Consider the following 15,643-nt stretch of genomic DNA (forward strand, 5'->3'; position numbering starts at 1 on the left):
TCAGGGGCCGCCGGGGCGGGGACGGCGGCGGGGGACGAGCGGTGCCCACGGGCCCGGGAACAGCGTTCCTGCAGCGCCGCGGTGGCGTTTGCAGCTGCGCTGTGTCACGTAGCGTGCTAAGCGCTGCAAATAGAAGGGCTCTGATGACAGCAGGCTTACCTAGTTATAAATACTTGGGTTCTGGACAACGAGGGGTTCCCAGCGCCAAGCGGCCAAAAAGTGCTACGTCTGATTAAATGCTCTATATTTGGATGATGACTGAACTAAATCATTCAGTGACTGGAACACTAAAACCCTATAAACACCGCTCAAAGCTTCGTATATTGGCTGTAAAGGAACAGGGTAGGAAATGTAATTAGATCCCACCTTAACATCAGTAAGTATACAAGAGTAAGACCTTGGAAACAGAGGAATCTAGAATGTAGTTTATTGCTAGTGAGAAGAATTTAAAGCCAACTTCACACGAATAACGCCTTTGGTTACAGTGTAAGCCACAAGCTTTCAAACCACTGGAGTGCTTTCAGCAGCTCTGTAGTTACGCAGCCTTACAAAACTCAAAGCTCTGCTAATAAGACACGGCTGCTTGTGGATGTATCAGTTCAATGGGCAAAATGAAACAACTTCTGGGAGCTCGAACCCATAAAGGGGCTTCTAAGTGCAAGTATGAAGGAAACCTGCTCAGAAAGAGATGCCTGCTTTTACTTGTTTTGAGAAGTTGCTGTAGCCTTGTATGTCCATTTGCACGAGCCCCGTGCAGGCACATTGGGCGCACAGAAAAAGTGAGGGCACATGAAATACTGAAATACATCTGTTCAGATGAGCCATGTTTACAAATTTCACTGAGATCCCCTGCAACTACGCTGTTAAGAAAATACTGGTATTTGGAGGGTGAGTCAGCATCTAGAAATTGAAATCCAAAAACAGCTCTCAGAATCTTTGCTCGGATGCTTTGTCAGTTTATGCAACACTTCCCTTGACCTCTCGAGTAGGTGAAACGCTGCAGCACGACTTCAGTATGTTGACCTTTCTCAGAGTGCTTGGCAAAAGCCCACGGTCAGCTTGAATTTCTTTAAGAGTCTCTGCACAGTATTATTTCATGTCAGTCCACATTTTCTAGAAGAAAAAACCAAAGTGCATTCACACAACGAATCTCCATACAGCCTATTCAGAGGAAATCAATTTTCCTAAGATGCATTTTTTTGTTATCAGCTTACTTTATCCTCAGCTTTACTGCTGGTGATTTTTAGTCACTTATCTTGCAATGCTTTTAATAAGGAATAACTTCGAAAAATCTGTAATTCTTACAATATTTCATGAAGATGCCACAGCATAGCATATCTGTAACACAGGAAGTGACTTGCATAGCAAACCAGCAGAAGCTTAAGTCAAACTTCTGCTTCCATTTCCAGGTAAACTTTCCAGGTAAAGTGTCTTCAATTTATAGCTTCATTGTTCAGAATTGTTTATTTACTGTAAAGTTGCCACATTCACATCTGGCACTAATTGTACCTCATTATCTTAGAAACTGCAATTTCCTTCACAGACTACATCTGCTGGGCAGACACAACAAACTGCTTTACCCCATCCTGCTCTGCTGGAGACAGCAGTGTTGGCATTGCCCATCACCCTCTGTCACTACAGACAGGCCCCTAGATTGTTCTGGTACACTGAAAGACTAAGCAGATGTTTGTTTGTTTTTCAACAAAATAAAACTATAGAAGAACAAAAGGGGACTGCTGACAACATGAAGCTTTTCAAAATTCTTTGAGAAATAAGAACTTTATCCATTCCCTGGAAATAGCAAGAATTGAATAGCAAGGCTCTGAAGTAATGTCGCCAGAACTGGGTTATTCGGGAAAGCTAGATCTTATGTTAGTATTTAAAATGTAAAAGGATCTTTCACTGATCGTACACTGATCATCTTGTGGAGTCAGTTCTCCCTTGGGGTTTAGGGTAGGTTTTCTTTGGTGGCGGGAGAAGCTTGTCTATTCTAGCACCTAAGAAGTATATTAGAGCAGATTTTTAACAACCTGAAATATAAAACTTCAGTTCTTGGCTAAGTAACATCAGTTATTAGGCTGAGATTGTATTTACCAAAGTGCTTTTTTTTTTACATTAAAAATGCTTTTTTAAAATAAGCCAGACAGTGAACTGTAATAAGCAGATTCTCACCAGTTAATTGCATTTAATTTATTCTGCAAGTCTGCTTTTGCTCTTTTCAAGGCCTTACAGTGTTCTTCTTTCTCTCTTTCAAGGATATAGTTATCAAGGCTAATTTACAATATCTAATCCTTCATATTTACTCAACAAGGAATTAATTTTCCTTTATAATTATTCCTCACAAGTCCCTGTTGGTTTTGTGAGCCCTTTCTAAGAAGCTTAAAAAGAAGGCTTCATATTAACCTTTAATTACAATCATTTAGCAGAAAACTCTAGAGAACACTTATTTTTAATATTCATCAAATAGCTAGGCTTAAGTAAAGAAGTGAAACTGAAGTTGGCCAGTCAGATCCCAAGAAAGGCAAGCATTAGTAGGCTCTTTTTAGTACCTGACTTTTTCAAATTCAAAACTTAAAGAACATCCACCAACAGTTACTCGTTTCCACCTGAGATGATCCAGGCTTATGCAACAACTGTAAGGTGAAAACTGCCCTTTAGCAGGACTTTCTGGGCTTTAAAAGAACACTGAAACTCCTGGGAAGTAACAGGAGACCATTTGCTGCACATTTCTTATTTGGGTAGAATAATTACTAGCACTTTCAAAAGCAAAATTAGTTTTACTGTTATAAATACAGTTATATTCATTTGTCTGTTAATGACTTAACAAACTGTTCATAGTCTAGATTTATGGCATTTGGAAGTCATATTTCACACCGACCCATGCTTGCCAGCTGTACGGAAATGTGTGCTGCCTGTAGTTGTAGGGTCTTGTATTTGCTTCCTGGATCACATGCTGACCCTCAGTATGACCAGATTAAAGCAAACTGGATGAGAAAGTGAGAACCTGGGCCCAGAAGCACCTGCTTAATACAGCAACAGGGACTTTGGGTTCCTAGATAAAATCCCTTACAAGTTTTCTTCTAGACAAATGGCAGAATTCAGCTGCTGCAGTAAGGAGCAAAATGGCAGGTGGGAGGGAGAAATGGTTTAAGAAAAGATGTGTGAAACATTTTGTAAAAGATCACTGGTCTTCACACTTGCAGGGAATGACAGAGACTTACAAGTTGTTTGTTTAAAAGCAGATTTAGAAAGTAATTGAAACTAAGGGGAAAGGCTAAGAAGTTTCAATTATAACACACCACTCAAAATTAATCTTTTTTTTTAAGAGATTGTAAAATACAATTCTGTCAGAAAACCTGAAATTACTTCCTAAGCTGTGTTTAGGACTAAAAATACCAGGCAGAATAAAGACTTGACATGCAAAAAAAAAGAAAGACAAGGAGACTGGAACAATGCTCTGCAAACCAGGGGAGTGCTGAGGAGCACTGAGTGTGTTAGAATTTCACTGGGACAAGGTCCACTGGGAAGAAGAAAGAAAGCCAAAACAAAAAACAGGCAATGTACTACAGTCAGTTTTGCCTTGAAGAACTTGTAACTCTCAAGGAGAAAGTAAAAAGATTTAGAGACCAACTGGTGTATAGAGTTGTTTTCTTCAACTTGTTAACATGAAAAGGAATTTTATGAAGAAATTCTTTCACAGACAAGACACTGGAGAGAATTTAGATATTAGAGATGAAAATAATTTGTTTGGTCATAAACTACTATTTATGGGACATTAAAAAAAAAAAAAGAAAATAGAGCAGTAAGTTGCAAGGTGTAGAAATTGACTACAACACAATAAGAAATAGGGGCCTGCAGGAATATGTGCAAAAAGAGGAGAACTAAATGTATACAGGTGACACTGGAAAATTGTTAAAATAAATTATAATTATGATTTATGGTGACATTTGGCAAAGTTGCACTCCATAGAAATTTTATCTTCATTCACCTGAGCAAAAAACCAGGTTTTTGGATATGCACCTTAAGTATTAAGTGAAGTTGGTAAATTGGCTGTACGTGCAAAGGAAAGATCTGGAAAGCCTAAATTCTTTGAAATATGTAGGCTGATCAGGGAGGAATGAGGGAATGTCAAGATGGATGTTAAGAATTTGTAAGAATACGCTTGTGAAAGAACTAAGGAGCTGTACTCGTGCAAACCATTAAAACAATGCCTGAGCACATATCTAAGAGCTCAGTCAAAATGAAAATTAATCTGTTGACTTACTGTGGGGATAAAGAAAACCTTGCCCTGGACACAAACTGAAAATAACTGTCAGATCCAGAAGGAAATTCCTGCTTACCAGCCATGGTCAGGGGAGAAAATTTTCAAGTAGGGAGTTCAAGGATGAACTTGAGCCAGAATCCCTTGTTTTCAGCTGAATTAAAAAGTGTTAATCTAACACATAATCCTGTTAGATGATGTGTTTCTGTTAAATCATTACAAACTGTTGCAGCACCTACACCTCAGAACTATGGTGAGACCTGAAGAATTTAAAGCTAGTTAAGTTTTTCATCATAGATACACACTGGTCTCCCAGAACAACTGTGTTGGATCAGCCAAAGTTCAGCTGGGTGAACATCCTGTTGATGATGGCTATCAGGGGATACATACCTAGAAAAAGCTGTAAAGCATGGCAAGAATATAATAAGTTCCTGGAGCTCTGATTCATAGTCTTGGGGATATCCTGAGAGAGAATTTATTTTCTAAGTTTCAAGTTGCTTTTGAAGAATGAGAAACTTTAAATCCATAAAAATCATGCAAGGAGTTCCACCCCTTGCACTTGTGTACTCCAAACATTCATGTGTTTACTAGAGATGGTGAAAAATCATTCCCTACTCAGCACAATTGCTACTTATCATTTTACCAAAATGCTTTGGTCACCTGAGAAAACTGTCTTTTCCAAAATTAAGATTCCTGCTCCAGTGACTTGTCCTTCACATAAAAGCACTTTTGTACCTTGTATCATCTTTGTTGTTCTCACTTTCCTTTTCCAATTTTATTATCTCTCTTGTGTAGCAGTGAGTAGAGACAGGCTGCAACACGAGGAACAAAACTGTTAAGAAAATAGCATTCAAAATTATTTTTATTAGACCTAGTGCTTTCTTAAATAGTTTGATTTTTTTTGCTCTGCTTCAAGAGTATTTTAACATTTTTGTCAGTGAAGATTTATGATCCTTTTTCCTCATTTGGATACAACTCGCATTTCTGATGGATTCATTTTTTCCACCTTAAAAGAAAAACAGTGAAAAAAATCCCAACCTAAAGCCTTCACATACTCAGGAAATTCTAATCAAGAGGCAGAAGTCATTACAAGTGGAAAAAAGACTAACTGTAACTACAGGTTGCTTTTCTAAGGCAGCTAGTATCCAAGAAAGCTTTCTGTGGATACTTAACATGAACATGTAAACCCAGGCCCAGTGATGAGATCTGCAAGATCAGGCTTCTTGTGGTGACTGGTGAGCTGGTATACTGGAGCCCACTGCTTTTAGCTTCTGTGGACACAGCAGCAAATTCCTAGAGTGTTTTTGTCAGGTCAGAATTCCACAGAGATATTTTTAGTTCAAGCAACCAGTTTTTCTGACAACATGAAGTATGTAAAAACAGCATAGGTTATAAGTTAAACAACATAAATTGTCACTTTGCAAAGGTTATTTTGCTTACGTGCTTAAGTCTTTCATCAGACACTTCATAGGAACTGTTACAGAGCCAGTTGTATAACCAGGATATTGTTTTGTTTACCATTTGTTGGCTAAGGATGCATGGAATCAATCTGATATTTTCTTCCTTTTAAATGACATACGGGAAAAACTGAAGTATTTACAGAGTGGTTAAAGAGAACATCACATAAATGTTACATTTCCCTAGCAAGAATATTGAATATATGACAAAAAGCAAAAAAAAACTCTGATTCTGTGCAAACAGGCAGAGTGCACAAGGTGATACTACAAGAGCCAAGAGCCCCTAGACAGAGGGCTGTTCCTCCTCATATGTATGGATGAGTCCTAAGACTTTTTGAAAACAGCTTTTTGGAGCGCACGGACAGCTTGCCCATGTCTTACCTATTGTGTAGTATACCCGGAGCATACAGCTTCGTGGTAGAGCTCCACTGCAAGATGAATATGATTGTTTTAATGAGAGTTTGAGAAGTGGATCTCAGTGCCATGCCTTCTGCAAGGCCACGCTTCCTTACACGCATAATTGATCAATCCTTACAGCTGATCAATGCTGTCTATCAAAGAGGTACCTAAGTTCCTGGAGGTATCCCAAGCTTTTTTTGCCATCCAAATTGCTGGTATATCTGTTAGAAAAAAAAGGCATTATATTATTACACAGCACTTCCCCTCTAGCACTGGCATTAATAGCGCTTCTGCAGAAGCAGATGGTCCCTCTGTGGGTCTACCAGCACAAAAAGGAGAGGGCACAAACTGAAATCAAGAAGCAAGGACTATTTGAAAAACTTTGGTGAGTACTGCAAAACTTCACTGAAGTTTTGCTTTGCTTTTTATTTTCTGTTTTATTTAAGAGAGCTAAACTAACATTCTAGCTAGGAAAGGATTGGAGCTAATAAGGTCTGATACCATGTAGGGAATTATTATTACCACTCAGAATTTTTCTGAAACTCAATAAATTGATTTGTGACTGAATTACTTGCTACTATATAAGCTACCTAGCTTACCTTTGTACAAAAGAATCATAAAACAAACTGCCTAAAACACCAGGCAGTAAGTTTTTCCTCTTTCACAGAAACATATTTTAAAGTACATATTAATAAAGGAACATTTTAATATGAAAATCAATTTACTATCCTTTCTATCAAACTTTAAGGAATAACACTTTCTTCCCCTTAAGACACTGTAAATCTTCCAGTCCAGTCTCAAGTTTGGATGTTCTCTGTAGGTAGAGTTTCTAGTATTTTCACCACCACCACCACCTCAGAAACTGCAAGTGAAGACTGAGGTCTTTGGGATTTCAAGAGATGCTTAAATGTAGCTCCTAATGCAACACAAAGAACTTGGGTGCTGTAGATAGACCTCAAGCTGGGGTCACTGCAGTTCAGATGCAAGAGGGAAGGTTTTTTTTTTACCTGAAGAAAGTAGATTTTGCTTCAGAAGATAATCAAACCAGAAAGGATTATCTAATATCATCTGGGTTCCTAGCAGACCATATAATGAGGATGAGTAGAAAATTCTCCACTTACCACCATTCAGCTTAGATGCAGTAAATTGTACATTAAGTACTAAGCTGTAACTGTAGAGTGGTGTTTTGTCCACATCCAGTGTGTTTCTGGGATAGATTATGATCAAGAAACTTGGGAGTACCAGCCAGTCTCAAATTCTGGAAAGCCCATGTATCTGGTGTGTTCCTGGACCACTGCCCAGCTGTGTGCTCCCCTCTCCATTTTCCCCTTCAGCTGTTAGGGCTGCAGAAGTCAAGCTACCCATGCAGTAATGACTAACTCTCCTCCCACAAAGCCCAAGGGCAAAAAGAACAGAGAAAGGACCAAGTTGAAATCATGTATTATCTGGTATTATTGATGGTGAGAAGACATGAATTTAGTACATTTAGTCCAAGGTGTCTTAGTTCAAAGCTGCTCACCTGAGTTTCACCAAGAACTCAGACGAGGCACCTATCTCTGCAAGTTCCTAATTTCACATTACTTCTACCTTCAGGCACACTCCCTTTTCTCAGTCTTCAGAGATGCTGCTCACCATGCTCACGCCCGCAGACAAAGTGACTTTTCTTGACTAAAAGCTGTCTGTGAAAACAATCCTGTATATTCTCAGCACTAATGAACAACATACAAAGATTTATCCTCTTTCAACTCAGGAAGTAGAGACTACGCTGGCAAACAACTTCCAAGTGTATTCTCCCCTACCACATTTCTTCTTCAGCCTCCTCCTACCTTCTGATGTGATACAGGCCTCAGCTTTAGAAAAAAAAATCCTTTTGTTCATTAAGGAAGTGTAATTCCTTGAACTAAGACATGTAGCCCTAGACTCAAGGAAACAGAACATCTTCAAACAAAGTTCAGCAACCTTCATACTGGTTCTTAAATCTTCGTCTCTTGGGGTCCCAGAGATATGCTTCCAAGCACATACTGTTAATACCTATATTTGGGTTCCTTGCACTACCAAGTCTTTAATGAATTAATTATCAGCCACTTCTCCCTCGCAGGATGCTGAGCTTGTATCGCACTTTTCAAGAACAAATGTGACTCTGTACAAGGCACTGGCGTACTTGGGCCCATCCTGAACTTGAACACTGCAGAGGCTGCTGAATTGGCATTGACTCACTCCAGCTTTACAAGTGAAACTATTCTCACTTTGTGCCCTGCATTGAGACATTCAAATCAAGACTTCAAATGCAAACTTTGCTAGGAACTTGGCAATTCCTCAAGCATCACTCAATTATGAGGCATCATCAGACCTTATTGAAAAGTTTTTCTCAAGTACCCTACTTTTACCCACCCCCTAAGGGATTATTAAAAGCAGTGAATGGTAAATGTGTTATACCATTAAAAGGAGATGGAAAAACTCTTTACTTACATGGGGAAAGGTCTGCCTTTGGAATATGTGTATCAGATATTCAAGGCTGGCTCTTACTTCCCTCTAGACAAGGCCATTAGTTCATCACTTCCAAACAGCAATTTTACCAATACCAGCTCTAGGACATCACTCACCTCTCTGAACAGGACATTTGAAATAGCAGCATTAGGCAAAGTAACAGAGTGATTTTTTCCACAGATTTTCTATTTTGTTGTGTTTAAAACCTCCTCTCTTACAGAGATACAATTTTCTTTTGAAATATGTGTCAAGATAAAGTGGCCCCGATGATTATAACAGCCAGGACTGGATATTCTTACCTTCCGACATATAATCCAAGGGCCCTGTCTGCTTTTGACCTGGTGTTTCTATCTGGCCAAGATCCATCACCTAACATTTCCCTCTCATCATGCTGTAGCTGCTACATGGTGCCTGGCTAAAGAGTGTACCTACCTTCCACAGGAAAAGGACAGACAGGTTAGAGGCAGGGAAGATTCTACAAAGCTGTAACACAGCTAAATGAACTTGTTGTATGTTGTGGTTTGCCAGGTTATTTCCCTATTTTTTCTTTAATCCTAGATTAGAAACTTGCCAGTAGTGTAGTTCAGGCAGATTTGATGGCTGTCTTTTACCCACAGGGAGAGGACTTCTTTTTCAAACTGTTTCATTTCTTTCCCTTTTCTCAGGGAGCAAATAATATGCTTTGTTAAGAGCTTTCCAAAATGGGGAATAAGTGATGATTGTGATGATGTGATCAGTCCCAGGTCAATCTGTTAAATACAAGGCAAATCTCTTGGTATTCCTCTGAGGAGGAACTCCCTGAATGTCGACATTGCTTGAGAAAGAACAGAGGTATTTACAGAAGACCCTGCAAGTTTTTCTTTTCACAGACACACTTTTTGCCCTTCCAGATGTCTAAGACATGACATGTCTGTTCTTTCTTAATGTGAACATAAACCACAATTTTAGTTCATTTGCAGAACCTGAGATCTCTCTATATCACTTTTACCATGTGGCAGAAATGCAGAAATTCCAAGATTATCACATTAATCTCACCTGCCCCATATCTAAGAATTCCAAGACCTCTTCCTAAACATCTTTCACGGTCAGAGGATACAGGTATGGAGGGGGGGGTGTTTGTGTTTTGGTTCCTGTGGGTCGGTTGTGTCTCCCCCCACCCACCCCCCCAGCAGTATATGCATTTTTGCTAACTACAGGTATTCTAAGATTGGCCCTCCTGTTAAACAGGTTCAGTCTTTCTCAACAGAGTCAAAAAATTACCTTGATTCTAAAATGCATGCCTTAGTCATGGGCTCTAACTACAGCCAGCCATCTGAACTTAAAACCAGAATTGCTAAGTTATTCTATCTTGAACTGCATTAAGAATTTGAATCATACATGTTTTAATCTTCATGTATTAAAAAAGAATGCTTCACAAGGATGTAGAAACTTGTAATACACTATGCATGACTGCCTCTTGTTCTTCCAGAGACTACATAAATTGGAGTTGACCATCATCCACTTGCAGCTGTACTAGTCATTATCGTAGCTGTTCTCTACTAGCTCCACAGTAAAACTCCAGAAGCATTTTAGCACTCTTCAATACCACATAATCTGCTTCAGCACAGGCCATCATTGAAGGCAGTTTGTGCACACCTTGAGATGTGACCACTACCTGTTATATCTCAATGCCACCTGTACCTGCACAGGGGGTACACCTTCATGCACTTCAAACTCCATTACACACTGGCAGGCTTCACTTGCCAAAAAGCTTAGTTAGCAATGTTTTTTCACTATTCATCTGTATACTCTACTCATCACTCAATGAAAGCAGTACTATTTAGAAATATTACACTTGAGGCAATAAACTGTGAATGTTTATATGCTGCCATTAAGAAAACAAAATTCTTTACTTGCTAGTAGAAACCTGTACTGATTTTAACAGTTAACCTAAGAAAACACCAATAACCTCAAATTGACTTCTAGGGTCTAAGACTTACTGATCAGCTCAGGACATAAGAATATTAAGATCATTTTCTTGGATAGAAACACGACCACCTGAACAAACCAAACTTCAGGTTAGTGTAATATTAAGCAAAAATGCAAACTGCCACTTATTACACTGTTCCCACTGTAAAGTCACCTCCATGCAAACCCAAGCTGAAAACACCATACTAAATCCCATGGATTTAAGACCTTACAGATCCCTTCTTAAATGGAAGATCGATCTCACTGGAGTTATCCCCATAATGAGTTGGGGTTTTTTTTCCTGAGAGGCTGTGTTAATATTACAAGAAAATAGTGGAGCAAGGCATTGCTAATGCTTGAAGCCACCTAAGCCTTGTTATACCATCAGCTCTTCCAATGAGAGAAGTTATGACTAGGCCCTTTGGGCCTAGTCTTCTCTTAGCATCAAACCCACATCATGTTTCTTCATCTGCAAATTCTGACAGATTTTAACAACATATATGCCAGCTTTCTTCAAACTTGCTTTTAGGCATCTCACTAATTCAAAAGTGTAAATGATCACACTTCTATAACTGTAGTTAACAAATACAGGACACTTTCACTAGACTAGTTTAAGGCAGTTAAACACTGATCACTTCCTGGTGAAAGACACATCAGTGACTGTCACTGAATTCTTGTCTTCTGCTAGAAGTATCAACTTAAGCACACACACAAAACTCAAAATTCTGTTGAAAACTGTGGATTGAAAACAGGTTGGTTTATCAAAACAACTATTTGTACTAGAAGAAAAAACATTTAATTGCAACATCCAAAGGAAGTCTTTGACCACAATCTGAAATAGGAACAATCCTTTAATAGCCACTTTGGCTTTCCAGATGCAGGGACTATGTATTTTTATCTGTCATCTCAAATACTGTAATGTTAAATCATCCTTGAATTGTAATACACATCTGCATAATGAAAAGATTACCTATAATTTATTTTATGCTAGCTCTCAACAGTGTTTTGTAATACAGCTTCATTTTAAAGTATACTGACATTGCTTCTTAAGAAAAGCCCTGGTTTACTGATGGGGCATCTATAAATTTATCTTTGTCAAACTCCCAAGAAGGAAGCTTTTTAATCCCAAATTCATTACACTTAGTAACAGTATGTAGTAGTTATTTTTAAATAACCATTATGAGTGACAGAATTAGGTACATTCCTCATCCCACTGAAGAGAAAAAAAATCTGAAAACTGTTACTTTAGATGGTAGAACAATACCAAAAGCATGACACTTGGAACCAGAAACTCAGGATCAGATACATTCCATTCCTGGTTTTCAATAGATGACTTGTGTTCATGTAAACCCTTTAAACTACTATGATTACTAACCCATTAGTGTAAAAATAGATACTGAATTATCTATGAAGCATTTAGGACATTTTTAGATCTGAAATATTTAACACTAAACAGTGTCAGATTACACTCAACATTCACTTGGCATTGAAGTGGACACACTAAAATTAAGAGCTAAAATGCACAACCTGGGTTAATCACTGCAGCTAAGGAATCAATTAAACAAGTCTCCTGAAGTTGGATGTTAGGTACTGCAAGTCTTTTAAGTACTAGAAAGTCTATTTTTACTTACCATTATCTTCTGTGCAGTCAAATGACATAGACTATTCTACTGGCTGTGCAGCAGAACTAAGAGTGCATTTCGTAACTTCCTTAGTGCAAAGAATCACTCTCAGACGATGGGGAATTAGATTTTTTGACACTCCAAGTTTTACCTAAATGACTGTTTGAATACAAGTGTCGGCTTTAGAGTGGACACCAAACTTCATGAACAATTACCTGAATTGAAATGTATTTTGTGTATTCAAACATTAAATATTCAATCTGCATTTAAGTACCTGTTACCTATATGTTAGGAGTGCATTTTCTAAACTTCACAGATGCTTTTATCTTTCTACTTTTTAAAAAAATAAAAAGCTTCTACCAGGTTCCTGGAAGTCTGACCATCTAAAGAAGCTTTTGTGAAGATAGCTTTAAATAAATCATATATTATTATCCAGATGAGCTCAGCTGTGCAGCATCTGCTCAGGAGCTAGCCATTTAAAAATATCTATTTTGTGGAAAAACTAGTAACCAGTTATATATTGGCAAGAAAAAGTATAATTACATGAGACAGTCACCCCTCTCCAGACTGCCAGTAAACTAACAACGTAGTCCTAGTGGCACTTTTCAACTCTCGTTTGTAACAATCTAGACAAAGGGGCATCTAAGCAGTGAGTCTTTCCTCCCATGGATTTTTTAACGTAAGGAAATTACACTTGTAAATTGTGACCAGATAACTGTGAAAATCAGGCTCCTGGAAAGATTTTAACATCAGAGCTTCTAGGAAGCACTGTTTATTTGTACTAGATGGCTGTAAAGTGACAGTAATTTATTCCTTCTTCCCCCACTACCTGTATTAAGGATCAAGGAATCTTCAGCTCAACTTCCTCTTCTGTTGCCACATCCCATTTTTCTCTGACAGAGCAAATGGCAAAGTACAACCTGGTGTTTCTTATACCCAGCTAATTCAACTATTAGCCTCGGACAAGAGATGTCATGTGCTGGTGCTGGAGTTAATTCAGCAAGACACTCCATAAAGACAGACTTTTATGTCCATTAAGTCCAAACAGTCATAAAGTCAGGAATCATAAGATTCCGGGCATGAACACAGACTCAAGATTGCACTTGACCCATTTCAATTGTCCAAAAACTGTCTTGTCACATTCACTGCCTTGTTGCCCACTTCAAACTTGCTACTCCATTTTAAGCAATTAATATTTTCCACTAATATCTCACTAATGTGAGGGAATAACAGTCTTAATGTTGTGCTGTGTATCAATTTAAACACAATCTTTTGTGAAAATGTTCTGTGTGTTTATGCCTATGTTGCCTTTCAGTTTTATTTCTCAAAAAAAAAAAAGCCTCCCCTCACTGGCATATGGAAGCACTAAAATAATTGCTAGGCTGAACAGGAAAGTTAAGCCTCTGAAGAACAATCAAAGGCACAAGGGAATAAAAAGTTGCAGCCATGTATAATATTTCTACCCTGAAGTTGGGAATCCTGCTTTTAGAGGACACTACATTTATTTTAGACTATGTTATGCCCCTCACCCCCAACAAGAACAGAATTAGTATTCCTTATTTTAGATTTTAAAGACAGTATTTACATAGGAGTTGTACAACGCAGAAATTCAGAAACTGATCTCAGTATCTTATTGTAATAACAGCCTTCCTCCAACAGTATAAACACAAACTTAAGTTCTGGGTCATAACAAATCTCCTCTTTAAAAACTGGAAAGAAAAAAAAAAGTACAGTTGCATGTCCTATATGAAACCTTTCAAACAAAAATGAGTATTAAAACAGGAGTATAATTTCAAAAGCTGTGTATTGGAGTGTTTATAAACCAGAAGTGTTAGGCAGCAGCAGTTTCCGGTTTCTTATTAAATTCAACTAGACTTCAAATTTAGAAACATATTACAAACCAATGTGGAACTATACTACTTATGCACCTTTGCAGGTGTTTCAGTAAAGAAAGCCTCCTATGAGAATAAACAGAGGCAGTACATTATATTAAGTCAAAACTTGCCTTCAACATGCCAAAAAGAACTGTGTCATATGTTCATTTGTCACCAAAGCACCCCCTAAGAGATGCATTATTGCTGTAGAACATTTCAAGTTTACCAACACCCAAGTGCAACCAAACTGATGCTGTATATATGCACTTGCCCATTCTCACCAGTATTTCCACTTAATGTTTTTTTTCTTTAAACAATCAAATTTAAAGCTTTGAAAAATAACATTTTTTTGATTTTAGTTTTTTTTTCCACAATATTAATCACCACATGCAATTTAGTTTTCTGATAATTTTTCTAAAAAACTGCACCAATATCAGAACAGTGCAAATCATATTTAATTGTAAAAGTTATAATGGCTTGAGTTCATAATTAGAGGGAACACTGTCAGGATCTTGGTATTTTGCTCACTCACCATTGCTTGCATTCCAATAAAAACTTTCCTGTCAATTTTGGTTTTTTTTTCTTTAAATAGTTGTCCCCCATGCTTTTATCAGAGCTGAAATTAGGGATTTAATCCACAATTTCAACAAACATAGTGCCTTAGTTGCAATGTTTTTATGCACTTCCATCTACTGTTACAATTCCATAAACGTATTATCCCCCGCAACACGTTTCCAGACTAAGAACTAGTCACTAGCACTTGTGATCCAACAAGTGTTTAAAGTTTTTCAGCAATGGAGAGATTTCAAGATTAAGAAATCTGAGGACTTTCCCTCTCCTACAGCCCCCAGTGTTTCATTCCATAGCAAGTTCAAAACTGGTTTCCACATCTTGACAGTGTTCCTTATAAAACCGTATGACAGTAAAAGTGCCAGTAGGCATGGCAACCTCTTTGAAGGGAGCATTTAAAACTCCTTGGCACTGGGAATGCCAGCACCAAGGATTACATTGAAATTCAAAATTATACTTAAGGCTACAATTAGAAAACCCACTTTCCACAAGCCTAATTTCTCTAAGTAGATTTCAAAATTCAGAAGCTAATGCAACTGTTAAGTTTTACGCTCGAATTTGAGGAAGAAATTTCTTTTCTTTAGCAAGGGCAGTATATGAAACTCTGGTAGCAAATGTCTCTTAGGCATTGACTACTCATTTCACCATCGTTCACTTACTTTGTCTTAAAGTTCAAAACTGGCAAGGCACATTTACATATTCCAATGAATACTTGACAATTTTTAATTACACTTTATGTCCCAGCTATCCCAGTAATTGACATACAACATACTAAAATGGTTTATTAAGATAACAAAAAAAAAATCAATTAATGTGAAAACATACAGGCTATTGGCAACCACTATTCTAAAAATTATGTAAATACAAGTAAACATACTGAAATGTGTGCGATTCTAAGTTTTTAACCAGAAGATCTCTGTACTAACACACATTTATATTAATGACACATAAAAAAAATAAAAACTTTATTACAAAAATAAGTTACACTCGCCTCCAGCTTACAGTATAAAACAATTTTATTTGCAG

General features: G+C 37.7%; 1 protein-coding gene across 2 annotated transcripts in view; it reads right to left on the minus strand.

Moving 5' to 3' along the window:
- Positions 1 to 13,781: 13,781 nt before the first annotated feature.
- The window catches only part of SYNCRIP (synaptotagmin binding cytoplasmic RNA interacting protein), a 25,072-nt gene continuing 23,210 nt past the window's right edge, over positions 13,782 to 15,643 (minus strand). For both annotated transcript variants that reach the window (XM_005421177.3, XM_005421176.2), the window contains exon 11: positions 13,782 to 15,643. This exon is cut by the window's right edge. The gene's annotated coding sequence lies outside the window, so the exon portion shown is untranslated.

This window comes from Geospiza fortis, unplaced genomic scaffold (assembly GCF_000277835.1).
Source record: "Geospiza fortis unplaced genomic scaffold, GeoFor_1.0 scaffold190, whole genome shotgun sequence".
NCBI classification, from domain to species: domain Eukaryota; kingdom Metazoa; phylum Chordata; class Aves; order Passeriformes; family Thraupidae; genus Geospiza; species Geospiza fortis.